Source organism: Somniosus microcephalus, chromosome 16 (genome assembly GCF_052327205.1).
Source record: "Somniosus microcephalus isolate GS21.2 chromosome 16, FLI_Smic_1.0, whole genome shotgun sequence".
NCBI classification, from domain to species: Eukaryota; Metazoa; Chordata; class Chondrichthyes; order Squaliformes; family Somniosidae; genus Somniosus; species Somniosus microcephalus.
In genome coordinates this window covers 82,825,730-82,842,439 of record NC_141002.1, presented here as the reverse complement: position 1 = coordinate 82,842,439, position 16,710 = coordinate 82,825,730, and the positions used below count along the sequence as shown (strand labels likewise).

The window sequence follows — 16,710 nt, the reverse complement described above, 5'->3', positions numbered from 1 at the left end:
CGGTGCCGCGCAGGTGCAGTGGCGCGGGCTCGGTGGAAGTGTTCAAGTCTCGGGAGCCGAGAGAGGGAAACGGGGAAGAGCAGGTGGCGACGTGGAGGGAAAAAGTTGAGAGTGTGGCCGGGGCGGGGGCTAAGAGACATCGCGTCTGAAGTGACCGAAAATATAATCATTAAATACGACGGCGACACGGGACACTAAGACTTTCCCCTCCCCTCTCTCTCCTCCTCGTCGGTCCAAGGTGAAGGTTTATAGTTCGGCGAGTGTCAGGTGAGAAATGGCCGTGACGTTCAGTGAAATTTATACCTGAAGTCTTGCTCGCATCCCCCGGGGCCTGCTGGCGTGCGTCCGTCCGTCTCTTCCCTTCCCCCCCCCCCGGATCCAGCGCGGCCAACCGCTTTAACCGCACGCCGTTCCATTTATTTCGAAGACTTGGCTCCCTTAAAGGGGAAGTGGCGGCATCCTTATTTTATGAATGGACCGAGTTGTCACCGCCGCGACCCCCCTCCCCGCCCGCACCGCCGCTGAGATACCAGCAGCAGCCGAGCCTGGTTCAACCAGCCCTTTAAAGGGATGGCACTGCACTTGCCTCTGGTCTCGCGTAGGTGTGAACCCAGTCTCCTCGGCCTTGGTTTTTTTTTTGCAGCGGACAAAACCCGCTCGCTGCCGTTTCTTGTGGAAATGGACTTCAAGTTACACCGCAGGTTGGACAAACACATTTTGGGAGGGGGGAAACCCAACAACACCCAGTGAGAAGGAAGCTGTTCAAGGAACAAAAAAAGACAACTGGCTGACTCCCCTTTTCACTGCACACGCTGTTTTTTGTTGTTGGGGGTGGGGGGGAGATATTTAACAGCATTGGTGAAAGGAGTGGGTGACTGTCATCAGCAGCAAAGGATTTGCAGTTATTCCTGCAAGAATTACTGGATTTTGTAAATCTTATTGTGCATTGGGTTGCTAGAAGAGTTGCTGTAAGCATCAGTAATTCTTTATTGAGGATATATTGATTGCAATTGGGAAGGCGATTTTAATTCCGTTCACTGCAAAGAAAATAGCTGCGGTGTAAATAATTTTGCATGCAGTCACCAACCACACTGCTCTTTTTGACAAGAAACGTGAAATATTAACAGTATATCGTTTCCTTTTTTTTAATAGCTAAAAATCACACTTTATTTTAGATTTCAGGATCATCTATAAATTTTACATATTGCAGAATGATTCAGGTGATTGGATTAAAACTTGCAGTTCCGAGTTCACTCCCTTACAGTGTAGTTTTAGTTTCTGCGTCTCCTTGGCTCTTGCATGTTCATAAAGCTTTCCCACCGGGATTCTCGCGCAGTATTTGCCGATTAACCATCTGGCTTTCTGAATCCACTCAGTCTTTGTTTATCAACCTCTTCCTCACAACATGGAAGTATTGCCTGCCTGCTGCCATCATCTTATCACAATCACCTATACTCATTTGATACTCCTATAGTTACTGCCTACTTATATTTTCTAATGATACAGGTTAGAATAAGGATTGTGTAATAGGACTTTGACAATATCAACCTCCTTAAATAAATTAATGAAAAGAACGCTTTAGTGGCTTATGTCTTATGTACTCAAGAAAATAAAATTTACTGTTAACAGTTACTACTAGAGCTGAAATTACATTGAAGGTTCGGTTTGCAGAATAGTATTGTGGCTTGATTCAGAGGAGGCAGGAGGAGTGATGAGATTACCACATTGTAATCACTGCCAGAGATTTCTTTTTAAAGTAATGGAATTACGGAGGAGGCAACTTTTTATTATTTTTGTAATTTCTCTCATTGTGCATCTGGGTCGCATTAAATAAGAACAGAAGAACATAAGAAATAGGAGCAGGTGTCGGCCATTTGGCCCTTCGAGCCTGCTCCGCCATTCAATAAGATCGTGGTTGATCTTCGACCTCACCTCCACCTTCCTGCACTATCCCCATATCCCTTGATTCTCTTAATATTCAAAAATCTATCGATCTCTGTCTTGAATATACTCGACGACTGAGCTTCCACAGCCCTCTGGGGTAGAGAATTCCAAAGATTCACCACCCTCTGAGTGAAGAAATTTCTCCTCATCTCAGTCCTAAATGGCCGACCCCTTATTCTGAGACTGACCCCTGGTTCTAGACTCCCCAGCCAGGGGAAACATCCTCCTTGCATCTACCCTGTCAATGATTAATGGTTGTGATGTTATCCTAAGTTTCAGTGATCCAACAGTTGGTTACTGGGCAATAACAGTATAAGTAAATAATATACACTCTGAAGTTCACTGGGATGATTTTGTGCAGTTGTGGACCATTTTTGATAACTGGGGCTATAGTGGCAGATGTTGATCTGCATTATAATTAATATTTTCATAAGCAGTTATTACTAGGAAATAATGTGGACAATATTTAAGAGAATTAGGTTTTAAAATATGTTCTAATCAGACATAATTCATTTCTTCAAGATTTTTGGTCATAATTGTTTCAGGTGGCCTTTTCAAGTGTGTGTGCGTCCACTGTTCATGCCTCTCCTAGAGGTTCTTGTAACAAGTAATTACTGATGTAAATATACCTGTAGTCCAGTTGAACCTAATCAAAACTGCCTCGCAGCCCACTGCAAATAGCCCATTGTCTAAGGTGAGAAATATATTCTTCTTTAGAAGAAAATCATTAATAGAAAAGATATCAATGACTTTTAGTAGAATATTAAAAATAATTTGTTTGTGGAAAACATCTGCTAGCTTGTGATTAATAATCATTAGTTATAAGAGCGTCTCACTTGTGGATGATTTTAGTGAATGATTATTCTATAGTGTTACTGGGATTGGGCCAGATTTTAGACTGGAGGACCAAAGGCAAAATGGGAAAAGTAATTGCATTGTAAGAAAATTCCCCTCCTACCTTTTCCATCAAACTCACATCACAATAGGAAATGTGTCAAGCCACTATCTTTCCAGCACTAGAATGTATTACTGGCTCTAGAAATGAACTATATACGAATAATATACCCAAATTCTTCATTTATCGTGCTTTAAAATAAAATATTAAAAAATTGAGAAATCAATCCAAATCCCCTTCATCCCATCTTGGGTCAACTGGTCTGAGACATGGTAAAAAGTTTATCAGATTTACCCTTCCTGAGAAGGGGCAGCTGCAACTTGTGTATATATACAATTTTTCCCCTTTCATACAAATTTAAGAAATTGCCTTTCATGTTGAATATTGAGTGTATTTTATTCTAATAATAACTGCACTGTGGTTAATAGCCTGTCAACTACTGCAGCTTAATGATATGATAACTGTATATTGTCATCGGTCCCCTCTGCCAACTCAGTTCCCTAGCCACCGACTCCATCCCTCTCCCTGGCAACTGTCTGAGGCTGAACCAGACCCTCTGCAACCTTAGTGTCGTATTTGACCCCGAGCTGAGCTTCCGACCACATATCCATTCCGTCACCAAGACTGCCTACTTGCACCTCCGTAACATCGCCCGACTCTGCCTCTGCCTCTGCCTCAGTTCACCTGTTGCTGAAACCCTCATCCATGTCTTTGTTTCCTCTAGACTTGACTATTCCAATGCTGGCCTCCCACCTTCCACCCTACATAAACTTGAGCTCATCCAAAACTCTGCTGCCCGTATCCTAACTCGCACCAAGTCCCGTTCACCCATCACCCCTGAGCTCGCTGACCTACATTGGCTCAAGATCCAGCAGCACTTCGATTTTTAACATTCTCCTCCTTGTTTTCAAATCTTTCCACAGCCTCACCCCTTTCTATCTCTGTAACCTCTCCAGCCCTACAACCCTCCGAGATCTCTGCTCCTCCAATTCTGGCCTCTTGTGCATCCCCGATTTTAATTGCTCAACCATTGGGAGCTGTGCTTTCAGCTGCTGAAGCCCTAAGCTCTGGAATTTACTCCCTAAATCTCTCCACTTCTCTCCTCCTTTAAGACACTCCTTCAGACCTACTCTTTCTGTCCTAATATCTCCTTATGTGGCTCAGTGTGAAATTTGGTTTGATAAAGCTCCTTGTGCAGTGCCTTGGGGCATTTTACTACGTTAAAGATGCTATATAAATGCAAGTTTTATTAAAACTCAAACCAGAAAGGTTCTAAAGGAGCAGTACGTCTTGCTGCTGGCCGTGGAATTGCTAGTATTTTGTCTCTCTTCACCTCGCCTCTTCAATTAAAAGCTGGCAACTAAAAATTGCAAGCACTGTCGCACTCCTGCTAGCTTGCAGTGCTGTAATTTTACTGGGCAGGCTACAGCTGCTTGTTCCTGACCATTTGCAGTTTGAACCTGTTTCTCAGGCAGTGGTATTCTTGCTAGGCTTACTATCACGTCTCACTCTATCAGATTTAGAGCTGGTTAAAAGAAGGTAGGATTGATTTCCCAGTTATTTAATATTTAATTTTAAAGTACCCTCGAGGAATTTGGATGCAATTTTATCGATAATATTTTTAGACTACATCCTCTTCATCTTCGTCACTTGACCTGTTGTATTTCTGTTGCACTTTCTGTTAACTTTTTTTCCACTATATTTTTTATGTGCACATTTATAATGGAAAATGCCTATGTAAACTTGTCACTCTGCAATATGGCCACCACTGGCAGGCGGGTGTAACTGCATCGTGATAAATATCAACAGGCAGTTACCAATACAAGTGCAGGTAAAGGCATTTTAACGGAATTGCAAAAATAAGGACAGAATATATGACTTTAAAATAGGAACTGAAGTACATCTACATGCCCTGGCCCAATAATCTCCCACCCTCTAATTCTGCTTTACCTGAAGTCTGTACTTGGTCTTGACTCCTTGTGTACACCAAAACCACAAGAATTGACTGCGGGAAATGGAAATGGCACATTGGGTGGTAGCAGTCTTCAGAGATGAGAATTACTGCTCGCTGTTGGAACACTGTAAAAGTGAGCTTTATTCTGCACCTGTGCTTGGAGGGGTGCTTTATACCAATTTTTCTTTTAAAGTGCTATTTTATTTCCGTTTGAATAATGCCCATCGAGTTCACAAAATTTACTCAAAACAACTCCCTTTTCTGTCAATTGTTGCATTTTCAAAGTTTTTCCTGAAAGCATAGACTCTAATTTTAAATAATACACACGCCTTCCTAAATACTGTAATCTTGAGATGTTTTCCATCTTAAAAGGACTGTATGCATTTTGTAAACTAAGTAGTTTCTCTTGCATTCTAATTCTGCCTTTGGTAATTGTGTTTATACCAGTGCTTTGTACTGAACTGTAAATAATTTATTTTCTATTCTTTGTGCTTTTAAATAAATAAAGACACATAAGCTTGTGTGACAGCTGACATTTGTCACATGTTGAAAGCACCACAGATAATGACTTACTGAGTTGAAAAAGTGGCTATAGTGGTAAGAATTGAGTTATGATGTTTTGAAATGAATACCATTAATTGCTCTTGCCGTTACTGTTTACTGATTTCCCCCCCCCCCCCCCATAGAATTAGTTTTTATCACTTTGTTGCTGCAAAATGATAACTTCATTAATTAACAAGGACCAGGAAGTAAGTTTATAAGATTCACGAGTAAATCAAAGCAAATAGGGAAGAGAGAGGCGACTGAACAGAAATAATGGCCTAGAAATTCAATCGCTCTCTGAAACGAGCACGCTAAGCTGCACGTGCCTGTCCATGTCCCAGGGACCATATTAAATTGCTGCTGGCAGCTCATTATCAGGAGCCAGGAGTACAGCCAACACTACCCGCACTATTCATTGGCTGCGCACCTGTTTGGGGAGGGTGGGAAATCAGGCTTTGCTGATGCTACTTAAAGGCCTCTTAAAAGGGGAGGTTCACTCTGGCTGCAGACAGCAAGGAAACTTGTGCAGAAATGACTGCAAGAGGTCCAGAGAGAGCACCCAGGTTCTTTAATGTAGCATTGGAGGCCCTGGTCCAGGCAGAGGATAAGAGGATGGAGATCTTGTTCCCCTGGGGGGCATAAAGTCAACCAGGCAACACCTCCGTCGGCTTTAAGAGGAGGTCACTGAGGAGGTTAATGCCAGGAGCTTGGCTCCCAGGACATGGCTGCAGTGGCAACAGAAGTTAAATGACTTCACCAGAGTTACCACAGTGAGAATTGTACCTCTTAGCTTAACTACTCTCTCCTCACATCTGCACCCTCACTACTCTCAATACTCCTCTCCCCTTCCCTCCTGTGTCTCTTCACTCCTACAATCACTGCACCACACTTCACTCCACCTTCTTTTCCTATTCTGTTGGTGGCATAGCTGTCATTGTAGGCCAGCTCTACAACAGGAGTCATGAGCCAAGTCTGTAAGTAACGCTTGTTGCCCAATAGCCAGCCTGTAGACAGTCTGGTTGGAATAAAGGCGGCACAGAGGACTGGCGCAGGATAAAAGAATCATGACTGCTACCAGGAACAGACCTGCATGATGTGCTGCCTGTCACAAACTAGCTGGATGTTGAGGGAGTGGAATCTCTCTCTATTCATAAAAGAAGACAGGATGGAGATGTGGAGCATGCAAGGCAATGTGGGTGCAGTCTATTACACCTTGCAGCCTGTAATGCAGGCAAAAACTAGTGCTCTCTGGCCCTGCTTCGCTCTGTCCATGAGGAAAGAGATATAGGTGTTCCTCCTCAGTGACTTCCTTGTTAGAACGCTGAACAGTAAACTGGAAGATACCACTGGTGTCACCTGCTGCGGCCTGGAAGGAGCCTGTTGCATAATAGTTATGGGCCACAGTGACCTTGATGGCCATAGGCAGTGCTCTCCATGCCCTGATTTGATGCTCTAGATGTGGCTGCAGCAGGTGATATAGCTCGGTGATTGCCTCCTTCATGAAGTGAAGCCACTGACGCATTGCTCCTCAGTACTGTTACGGTAGAAGTGTTTCCTGAACACCTGCTGTGGGTATGGCCTTCAGCACAGTGCCCTTATCCTCCCTCTTCTCCCAGCTGCTCCTGCTGTCTCCTGTCTGCTCTCCCTCATCCTCCAGCCCCAAAGGCAGCACTACCCAACCACCCATGACTGAAGGGAAACTTTTCTGCTTCCCAATTGTAAATTTTGCCATTTAATTATAAATAATGCAAGATCAGACTATTATATAAAAATAAGGAAAGAATATGACTTTAAAATCTGGACTGAATTATGTCTTGCGCACTCTGGTCCAATTATTCCCCTCCCTCTAACCCCACCTAACCTGAAGACTTTCCGTGCGAAACTGCTTGGGAGATCAGTTAGTGTATTTTCATTCACGGGTAACAATTATACTTGTGAATTTAAAAAAGTGACCAAGAATTCTATTTGTAGTCTTGTGTAGAAAATATTACTGCAGTTTTATGGGCCAGTTATTGCCTATTATTACCAATTGGTGTTTAGTACATGCACCCTGCCACTCATTTACTGCTAGTATGAATTCCTTTTTTCCCTCATATATTTATCCAAACCAGCTTATTGAGCACACACAAGTCTAATCTTCATAAGTAATGAGGAAACTGAAAATGGTGAGGTCAGACTTGTTTAAAAAAAATTGGATCTGCCTCCCAAAACAAATTTCTCTTATAACATTAATGTTTCATGTATTGCATTCATGGAGAGATAAGCAGGGGCCTGTGTGTCAGGTCAGCTTGTAATATAAAGCTGCAAACAAAGTTCTCCTTCATTTGACAGGAGGTATGTAAGTTACTTTTCATAGGTTATTACGATACATGAATTAATTAAAAATACTAGTATCAGGCATCCCATCATTAAATCTATTTACTGTTACTAGTATTTTTACAAGAATCTCGTAGGAAGGTCTTTGTACTTGCCGATGAATGCATGTACTATTTTTTTTTGGCGGGGGGGCGGAAGGGATTTCTGTTGACATTTCTAAACTGTTTACATTAGACACTTGTTTATGATGCCATCAGAATTGCTGAGCATAGTGGTTATGCTACTGGACTAGTAATCCAGAGGCCAAGACTAATGACCCGGAGACAAAGTTCAAATCCCACCACGGCAGCTGAAGAATTTAAAATCAAGTTAACTAAAAATAAATCTGGAATAAAAAGCTAGTATCAGTAATGGTGACCACGACACACTTTGATTGTTGTAAAAACCCATCTGGTTCACTGATTTCCTTTAGGGAAGGAAATCTGCTGCCCTTACCCGGTCTGGCCTATATGTGACTCCAGACCCGCAGCAATGTGGTTGACTCTTAACTGCCCTCTGAAATGGCCTGGTAAGATGCTCAGTTGTATAAGGCAGCTCAACACCACCTTCTTGAGGGCAATTAGGGATGGGCAATAAATGCCAGTGACTCCCATATCCTGAGAATGACTTTAAAAAAAAAAACCTATCTGTAACAACCTTGCCTTCTAAAGAAGAGCATTCGTCATAGGCATTCAAAATAATGCGCCTTTTTATATAAAATATTTTTGAAAATAGGCTTTAAAGATTGAAGATTACTGAAAAATAATAGATATTTATTGCATCTTGTTCAGTGAAAGTGTTGCTTTCATACATTGCTGTATTGAGATCATTTATGAAAAATAGACTGCTATTTTGAAAATATGGCTTAAAACATTTAAAATTGTACTAATAAAGTTTTAAAAAGTTATTTCCTTAAAAAAAAACATATCCATGGTATCTAGGGCTAAATATGACTAAACATATTAATATAGAACCGCCTGAGAAATTTTCAAAGAAAAATCTATTCTGACTGGAGTTTGCACATTCTCCCCGTGTTTGCGTGGGTTTCCTCCGGGTGTCCGGTTTCCTCCCACAGTCCAAAGATGTGCGGGTTAGGTTGATTGGCTATGATAAATTGACCCTTAGTGTTAGGGGGATTAAATATGTGGGGTTACGGGGATAGGGTGGGATATGTGTCGGTGCAGGCTCGATGGGCCGAAATGGCCTCTATCTGCACTGTGGGGTTTCTGTGATTTCTGTGAATAAAGTTATTCAGATGCAACTTCTACGTCATCTATATTAACATCTGCTGGTCATGTAAGCACTATTTCAGATAATTCCTTATTATACTAGGTAAGGCAACCCAAAATAATGCAGGCATTAGTGTTCTGTGGTACAGCTCATTTCAAATTGCGATGTACTTTTCAGAAGATGATACAAATCATAGCATATATAAATATTGGTCTGAATTTAGTAAATCTCCAGAGTTAAAGCTTTCAAAACTAATAAGAATTTAAATTTAATTTTACCTTGCGGGGGGGGGGGGGGGAAATTGGATTTGGCACTGTGTTCCCACTTCATGAAAGTAGTGCTGATATTATTCCTGTACAGTTTTATTGTTGGATACATTTGTCAGCATCCATCATCTGTGATTTATTTCTGACTCCTGTATTTATGGCATTACTGGATTTTCATGTCTTGGCTGTTTCCAATTAGTATTCATAAATACAGTAATTTTTTTTATTACTGAAGCAGTGGTATAATGTTACCACTAGAACTTGATCATTAATTCTGCCTCTTGAAAGTCTTCTGCCCTTGCAGAATTAATTTCTGTAATTGAGTTGTGAATTTCTTACATTTTTGTGGAGCACTGAAATATTTAAACTTTCATGTATTTCAATAGTAGCATAATGGTCCCATATAATTGTATAGTGTTTAAAGGAATATTTTAGGATGAAGCCTCCCAGTTGTCTTGATTATTAATTGGGGAAAACACTTCTATCCTGAGTATTGTAAAACAAAACTTTAAAAATATCCTGTGCAGCTGGCTTTTGACTGGGATTCAGTCTTTGCAGTGTTTCAGGCTGTGGTACTCGTAGAATCACTGAATTTACAGCACAGAAAAGGGCCATTTGGTCTACTGTGTCTGTGCTGCTGGTAGTTCTTGTACTAGAACTGTCTACTTTAATCCCATTTTCTTTGCCTTTTCCTGAATTCCTTTCCAAGTACTTATCCAATTCCCTTTTACATGATCTAGGCTTGCCTCAGTCATCACTTGTGGCAAAGCGTTCCATGTTCTAATAACCCTCTGTGATCAATTCTTCTAACTTTCAGCTTTTGCTCTTCTCGTGATAATCCTGAATCTATGTTCCCTTATTATCAATTTTGTTAAAAGTTCTTTTACTATTTTCCCACTTAAAATCTATCATAATTTTGAAAATCTCTTTGTCCCTCTCTTTCCCTGTTGTAGTTTAAAAAGTAACATAGCCTTTCTTCATAACTATAACATCTGATTCCTGGTATAATTTGGGCACTTTTTGGGGCTAATTGTGCAGGTGGTTGATTTCATGGGCAAGATAATAATGCTTTATATTCTGTAGACCTTTATTTATCTCAATATTTTTGCCAGATAAATGTTTTTAAGGGCTTTCCATTAAATATGGCCAATATTGAAATTGGCCAGCATTGAAATGCAGAGTTCACTCTCACTTACTGAACCATGTGTTAACTGTGGAAAATCTGTGACTAAGCCAATGGTACCCCAGTACTTAACCTTTCTTCATAACTAATCTTTCATTTCTGGTAGCATTTGGGTACTCTGAGTCTGAATGCAGTGGATTGATTTCATAAACAAGATAATATGTTCTGTGTTCAAAGCAACTGATAGGATCAATTTCATGAGGCAACTCTTTGTTAGTGTCTCCAGCTTTTTTTTTATTAAGAAACTAATGTGAAGGTCTAAGGTCCATAGCATAGGCACTGCTGAAGTTGAAAAGAGTGAAAGAGAAGACTGGGCATATCACAAACCGGTGATTAAGTGACTGCAAGGTTGGATTTTAGAAGTTTGTAGGAGGAAGGAAAGCTTGAGGAAGGCAAGAAGCTTCACAGTTTTGAGGTCCTGGGAACAAGGAGTAAGCGTAGGATGTCGGGAGGAGGAAGTGCATGTTGAATGGTGTATTCAGAGCTTAGGAGGAAAAGGAAAGGAAGGTTTAAAGTAGCACAAAACATAGAAGTGTTGTTGAGACACACAGTTTGCAATGCAGAGTGCAGTTGATTGCACTGTTTGTTTAGAATTGGTTGGTTGTAGTATTTTATATATCCTGCGTCCAGGTTCTGTAGTTGTCAAAAATCACAGTATATTGCAAGTAGTTTGCTCCTGAGAAAGTACTGTTGCTTGTTCGCTTTGTCCCTCCTCTTTCTTCATGATCCAAAGTATTCTGAGTTAGGATCTGATGGCCCATGCAACTTTTCCATGGATGCTTTTGATTAGTTACCCGGCCAGTTGTCGCAGTTGAATGGAAAATGGAACTCGACACATCTCTGTGCACTCTTCAATACTGAGGAAGCACAGGTGTGAAATGTCTGAGACTGGGATTCAAACTGGTTTTCTTGAATGACGCCTATGTTATAGTTAGTAGGCCTGCTGAAGGTACTGTTACTTAAATTTGCAATAATGCATGCTCAAGTTAAATGATCAATTTTGAAGTAACATACATAGCACTACATCTTGAATATTAAAGAACCACTTCCTTTGCAAGCGTTTCCATAATATGACCCAATTCCGGTCATGCTGAATTTGCCTAGCTTATGGTGTAAGATGGTAATAAGGGAACTGCCATAAAGTTACATTTACAATTTCTTCATTCCAGCATGGACCTTCCTTAATGTTTGGGGGAATATTGCTGCCCTCTATGGTTTTTGATAGTACAGCTTTCCCACAGCCATTATAAAAAGGCAGACCCAATCAATGATCCCTGTAAGCTGTGCTTTGTTCTGCGTGGCCTGTTTCTTTTAATGCGCAGTCTAAATTTCTGCACATGCGCTGTATTTACAATGTAAAAGCTGGTGAGCGGCTTGCGCAGGACCTTTCAGATTGCTGTGCTTGTGCACACCTTAGTGGGACATTGGACCCAATACATGTGTTCCAGCAACACTTTGCCTCCTAGAGGATGCAGTGAAATGTCCTCCTAAGGTAGGAGTAAGTGTATCCAGAGATATATATCCCACTTAATTTATATTGCAGGTCTGCTTCCAGGGCAAGTGTTAAAGCATAATTTTGTGTAAGTCAAGCCCCCAAAACAAAACTGGTTTCATAACAGCTATTTATGAAGATAACTAGGGGACAGTAAACATGCTCATTCTTGAATAATACAGACATTTGAAGCCACTTAGTGTTATGCTGACTTCTTGTGTTCTGCGTGGTTTGTAAATATGCACAACAAACATATACTGTACTATGCAGTACTGAAAGGGACATGCAAGCAACGTAAGTTGTGATGTTTAAAGTAGTCATTGGGCATTGAGCAAAATAAAGGTTTTGACAAAAGCAAAGTACTACGGATGCCGGAGATTTGAAATAAAAACAAAAAATGCTGGAAATATTCAGCTGGTCAGGCAGCATCTGTGGAGAGAGAAACAGAGTTAATGTTTTCAGGTCGATGATGGTTCTGACGAAAGTTCAATCTTCGACCTGAAACGTTGACTCTGTTTCTCTCTCCACAGATGCTGCCTGACCTGCTGTGTATTTCCAACATTTTCTGTTTTTATAAAGGTTTTGATGTCTGGAATGAGTCAATATAATTACATATACATAGAAACATAGAAGATAGGAGCAGGAGTAGGCCATTCGGCCCCTCGAGCCTGCTCCGCCATTCAATGAGATCATGGCTGATCATCCAAATTCAGTACCCTGTCCCTGCCTTCTCCCCATATCCCTTGATCCCTTTAGCCTTAAGAAATATATCCAACTCCTTCTTGAATATATTTAATGAACTGGCCTCCACCGTCCTCTGTGGCAGAGAATTCCACAGGTTCACCACTCTCTGGGTGAAGAAATTCCTCCTCATTTCAGTCCTAACATATAATCAAGGTGTTTGGGAGGTCATAAACCACAAATGTTAATTTTGAGTAGTCTGAACCCTAAAATTACATTACAGCTTTGAATCTCTACTTTCGGAAAAATAGCTAATGAAACCCCTTTGTAAAAGATGAGCTATAATTGAATGATGTAATGTAATCGTGGGGCTCAGATTACTTTGTGACTGATAAGTTCACTTTTGTAGCTTATGACCTCCTGAACACCTTGTAATTACTCTCTTGTTTTTTTTCCCCCTCTCTCTGTTGAGTGTATACAAAGTGCTCAGCAATAAACCGTGTCAAAAACAATGTATCTGGTACGGCAATTTGCATCTAATATGGATTGTGCAGCATGTTTTTTTTAGTTGCAACATCGTGTAACTTCAGCTCTTTCAGTTGTGATAGTTGTGACTAAATTGAACTGGTATTAGCACCTTTTTTTCCCACCCCTCTTTTCCTGTGTAACTCATGCTGGTGAATGGCTTCATGGGTGTTGGTACCTTGCCCAAGTGGTTATTCCTCGTTTAAACTAAACATTGAGTAGCGATCTTGTATGACAGTCAAACCTAATCTTGCCCTCAGCTGATGTCACTATGTGTGCACTTTTTTGTAGGGATTACTCACAAGCAATTAATTGGCTATAAAGCATTTGGCATTTACTGCGGATGAGAAAGCTGCTATATAAATGCAAATTCTTTCTTAGTTTATAACAGTTGGGTGTGTACACCATGCCTAATTTCTTGTCAATTGTGCTGCAGCTGAGATTCTATAACTCAGTACAGTCCAGGGATTGAACCTTGGAACCTCTTGGTCTGTATGACTCAACACCACACTAGGAAATGTGTTTACCCACTGAACTATTAGGGTGCACAACTCCCTTTTCACACTAATCTCCAACAAAGCTGTACACGTACTTATTTTTTAAATGGATTACTTAAATATCAGCAATTCACAGTGAAATAAAACGCTTCTGTTGCTTAGCATTTTTTTTTAGACAGTTCAATTGTAATAGAGTATTTTCATTAACAGATCATTACAAATTTACTATTTTTAGGCTGCTGCATTAGCCAATGCCATGTAGCATATGACATAACTATTGTAAAATGTATAATCTCCACAAAGGGGTTAATTTAACAGCTGATGTCAATAGAAAGTAGTTTGGGAATTTTAGTTCATTTACAAATCTTCATTCATCAAACAGACCTTTAAGTGAAATGTTAACTGCATATGTACTTTTAAAAATAATTGGGGTTCAGTCGGGGGCCATAATCCACATGAATATGTTGTTGAAAATTGTTGTGGTTTTCAATGTCCACAGTGCAGACTGCGCTACTCCTGCTATTATATTTGTTCCCCAGTGTATGACGAAGTGATTTGGCATCTTTTAACTTCAATTTACAATGTAGGCAATAAATGGAGTTGGGGGGAGTGCACAAGATGCAAGAACTGCTGGAGTTCATTAGCAGAGTTAGCAAAGGAAAGCTTGCTGGACAGAACTTGGGCTTTTTCAGTTTTATTTGGGTAAGTGAGGACTTTGCTACTGACATGCAGGCCTATTCCAAGAACTTTTGCTCATTGATGTTGTAAAATGAACTTTGTAAGTTTGTAAACTATGGGTACGGTAGTTATGTTACTGGACTAGTAATCCAAAGAACTGGACTATTAATCCAGAGAGCGTGAGTTCACACCGCACCATGGCAGTTTGAGAATTTGTATTTGGTGTAAAAAAAAAATCTGGAAATAAAAAGCTGGTATTAGTAAAAGTGACCATGAAAATGGCGGATTGTTGTAAAATCCCAACTGGTTCAGTGATGTCATTTTGGGAAGGACACCTGCTGTCCTTACTCAGTCTAGCCTATACATGACTAGTCCCACACTAACTCTTAACTGCTCTCTGAAATGGCCTAGCAAGCCACTGAGTTGTACAGGGCAATTCGAGATGGGCAATAAATGACGGCCATGCCAGTGGCACCCATATCCAGAGAATTACTTTGTTTTAATTGCCTGGTGTGGATTTCTGAAATTGTTCTCTTGTTTCACCAGCCTATAGTGGCAGCAGTTTTCAGCAAACTGAAACTAATATAGTTGGTTTGAAAGTGAGCTTTAATAGTAGATATAGACAGCGATGTAAAATTCCCAGAGAGAACTGGGTTGGACTGGCTATGGTTTAAAATTTTTTTTAAAATGAGGATGAACCTATTGGTTGCATGAAAAACGCTCTGTTATTTTCAGCTAGAAAATGTGTGCCACTCTATATTTTGGCTGGTTCTGAAAATGTAAAATCTTGCTCTGTTTCACGAGAGCCTAATGATTTTTGTATTTAAATGAGTCATAGATTAATTCAGTGTATTAAATTATTTTAAAAAAAAATCATGGCGCAAACCCCAAAGCTTGGACTTGCCTACTTGCTACTGAGGCATGCTTCCACTACTTAATCACCATTTATTTCTGACATGGAAAAGCATTGTTGCCAAGCCCTTCCCTAAAACACTATTGCTGATCAGTGCTGCTTTAAATGTTCTGGTAGTTACTGGATTTTCTATAGCTCCTCAGTTTTGTGCTCTTTGGAACCCTCAATTAATCAAATATTATGAGTTCCAACTTTAAAGGTCGCCTTGGAGCAGGGGTAACTTACCTATTAGTTTTCCCTTTCTATAAATGTACCTCAAAAGCCCCAGGGCACTCGCATTCGTTCACACCAGCTCACATTACCTAGAGGGGATGAAATGCGTGGCACATCATTCCTTATGCAACATAGGACGTTTTTTCTATGCTAACAGTGCTATATAAATGCCAGTTGATGTGATGTCACATTTTAAATCGGGAGTAAATTTTGTACAAGAGACAGTTATCATTGTGTCATTTAATCGATTTCCATGTGTTTTTATAGTAGCCTATACTACTTAAAATTTCACATAGGTGGATCGAACTATGCTTGTGCTGCATTGCATAGGGACATGCAGATTTGGTTGGTATTCTGGCAGCTGTTTTGTTGAGAAGGCATTTGTTTGCGGTATCTTTATCTTCAGATGGTGTTTTATAGAAATACCCAAATAACATTTTCACACTTTCTCTGTAAACATGTGAGTTGGGATGCTTGCATTTCACACTTTTAGCAGAATTTGGCTGTGACAAGTAACAACAGTAATGTAAAAGACAATGATGTGGTGCTATTTGTAGTCTAAAAAGTAAAAGCAAAACTGAATCATGTTGATATCATACCATTTTAGAAGCTATTATATAAACAACTTTTCTCTGGGGAAAGGTGGAAGTCTGTTGAGGAATCACAGACTTTAGCTGAGATAAAGATTTGCCACCATATTCTTAGTTGCTACTTGGACCTGTCAAAACTGGTTACTCAAAGTACCAGGCTGTTGTGAGATCTTGTGCAATGAAGGATAACTGAAAGGTAGATGTAAGCTGTAAATGTGGGCATATACCACAGAGGTGATCATGTAACTTGCTGCCACAGCTTTTACCATTACCCACAGGGATAAGTTTGATCGTAACTTATCTCCCTTAGTGCTGGAGAAACCCACATTATCCACTAAAAAAAAACTTGTATTTATATAGTCCTATATTGTGTGTTTCAAAGCACTTCACTGTGAATAACTTTTTGGAGTGCAGTACCTGTTATGTAGGCAAACAAAGTAGTTGTTTTGTGTACTGCACAATCCCCATAAACAGTAGCGAGATAAGTGACTGGTTGGTTAACTGTGTTTTGGTGTAATTTGAGGAAGGGTTGTTGGTTGGAATACAAGGAGAGCTTCCTGCTCACTTTTGAATAGTGCAATGGGATTTTTAAATTAAACAGACTGGCCTCAGTTTAATTTGAAATGCAGTAGTCCTTTAATACTGCATTGCAGTGTCAGGCTAGATTATATGTTGAAGTTCTGGAGTAAGTCATCTGACTTGGAGACTAGAGTGCTACGACTGAGCCTTGCTGACATAATTTTACAAGTTC

The 16,710-nt window shown here is 40.2% G+C and overlaps 1 protein-coding gene across 5 annotated transcripts in view; it reads left to right on the top strand.

Moving 5' to 3' along the window:
- rab3ip (RAB3A interacting protein (rabin3)) overlaps positions 1–16,710 on the top strand; it is a 64,454-nt gene continuing 47,744 nt past the window's right edge. For 4 of the 5 annotated variants that reach the window (XR_015081433.1, XM_086009359.1, XM_086009360.1 and 1 more), the window contains exon 1: positions 1–267. The gene's annotated coding sequence lies outside the window, so the exon portion shown is untranslated. The remainder of the gene's footprint in view (positions 268–16,710) is intronic. The other variant, XM_086009361.1, reaches the window with a different exon arrangement.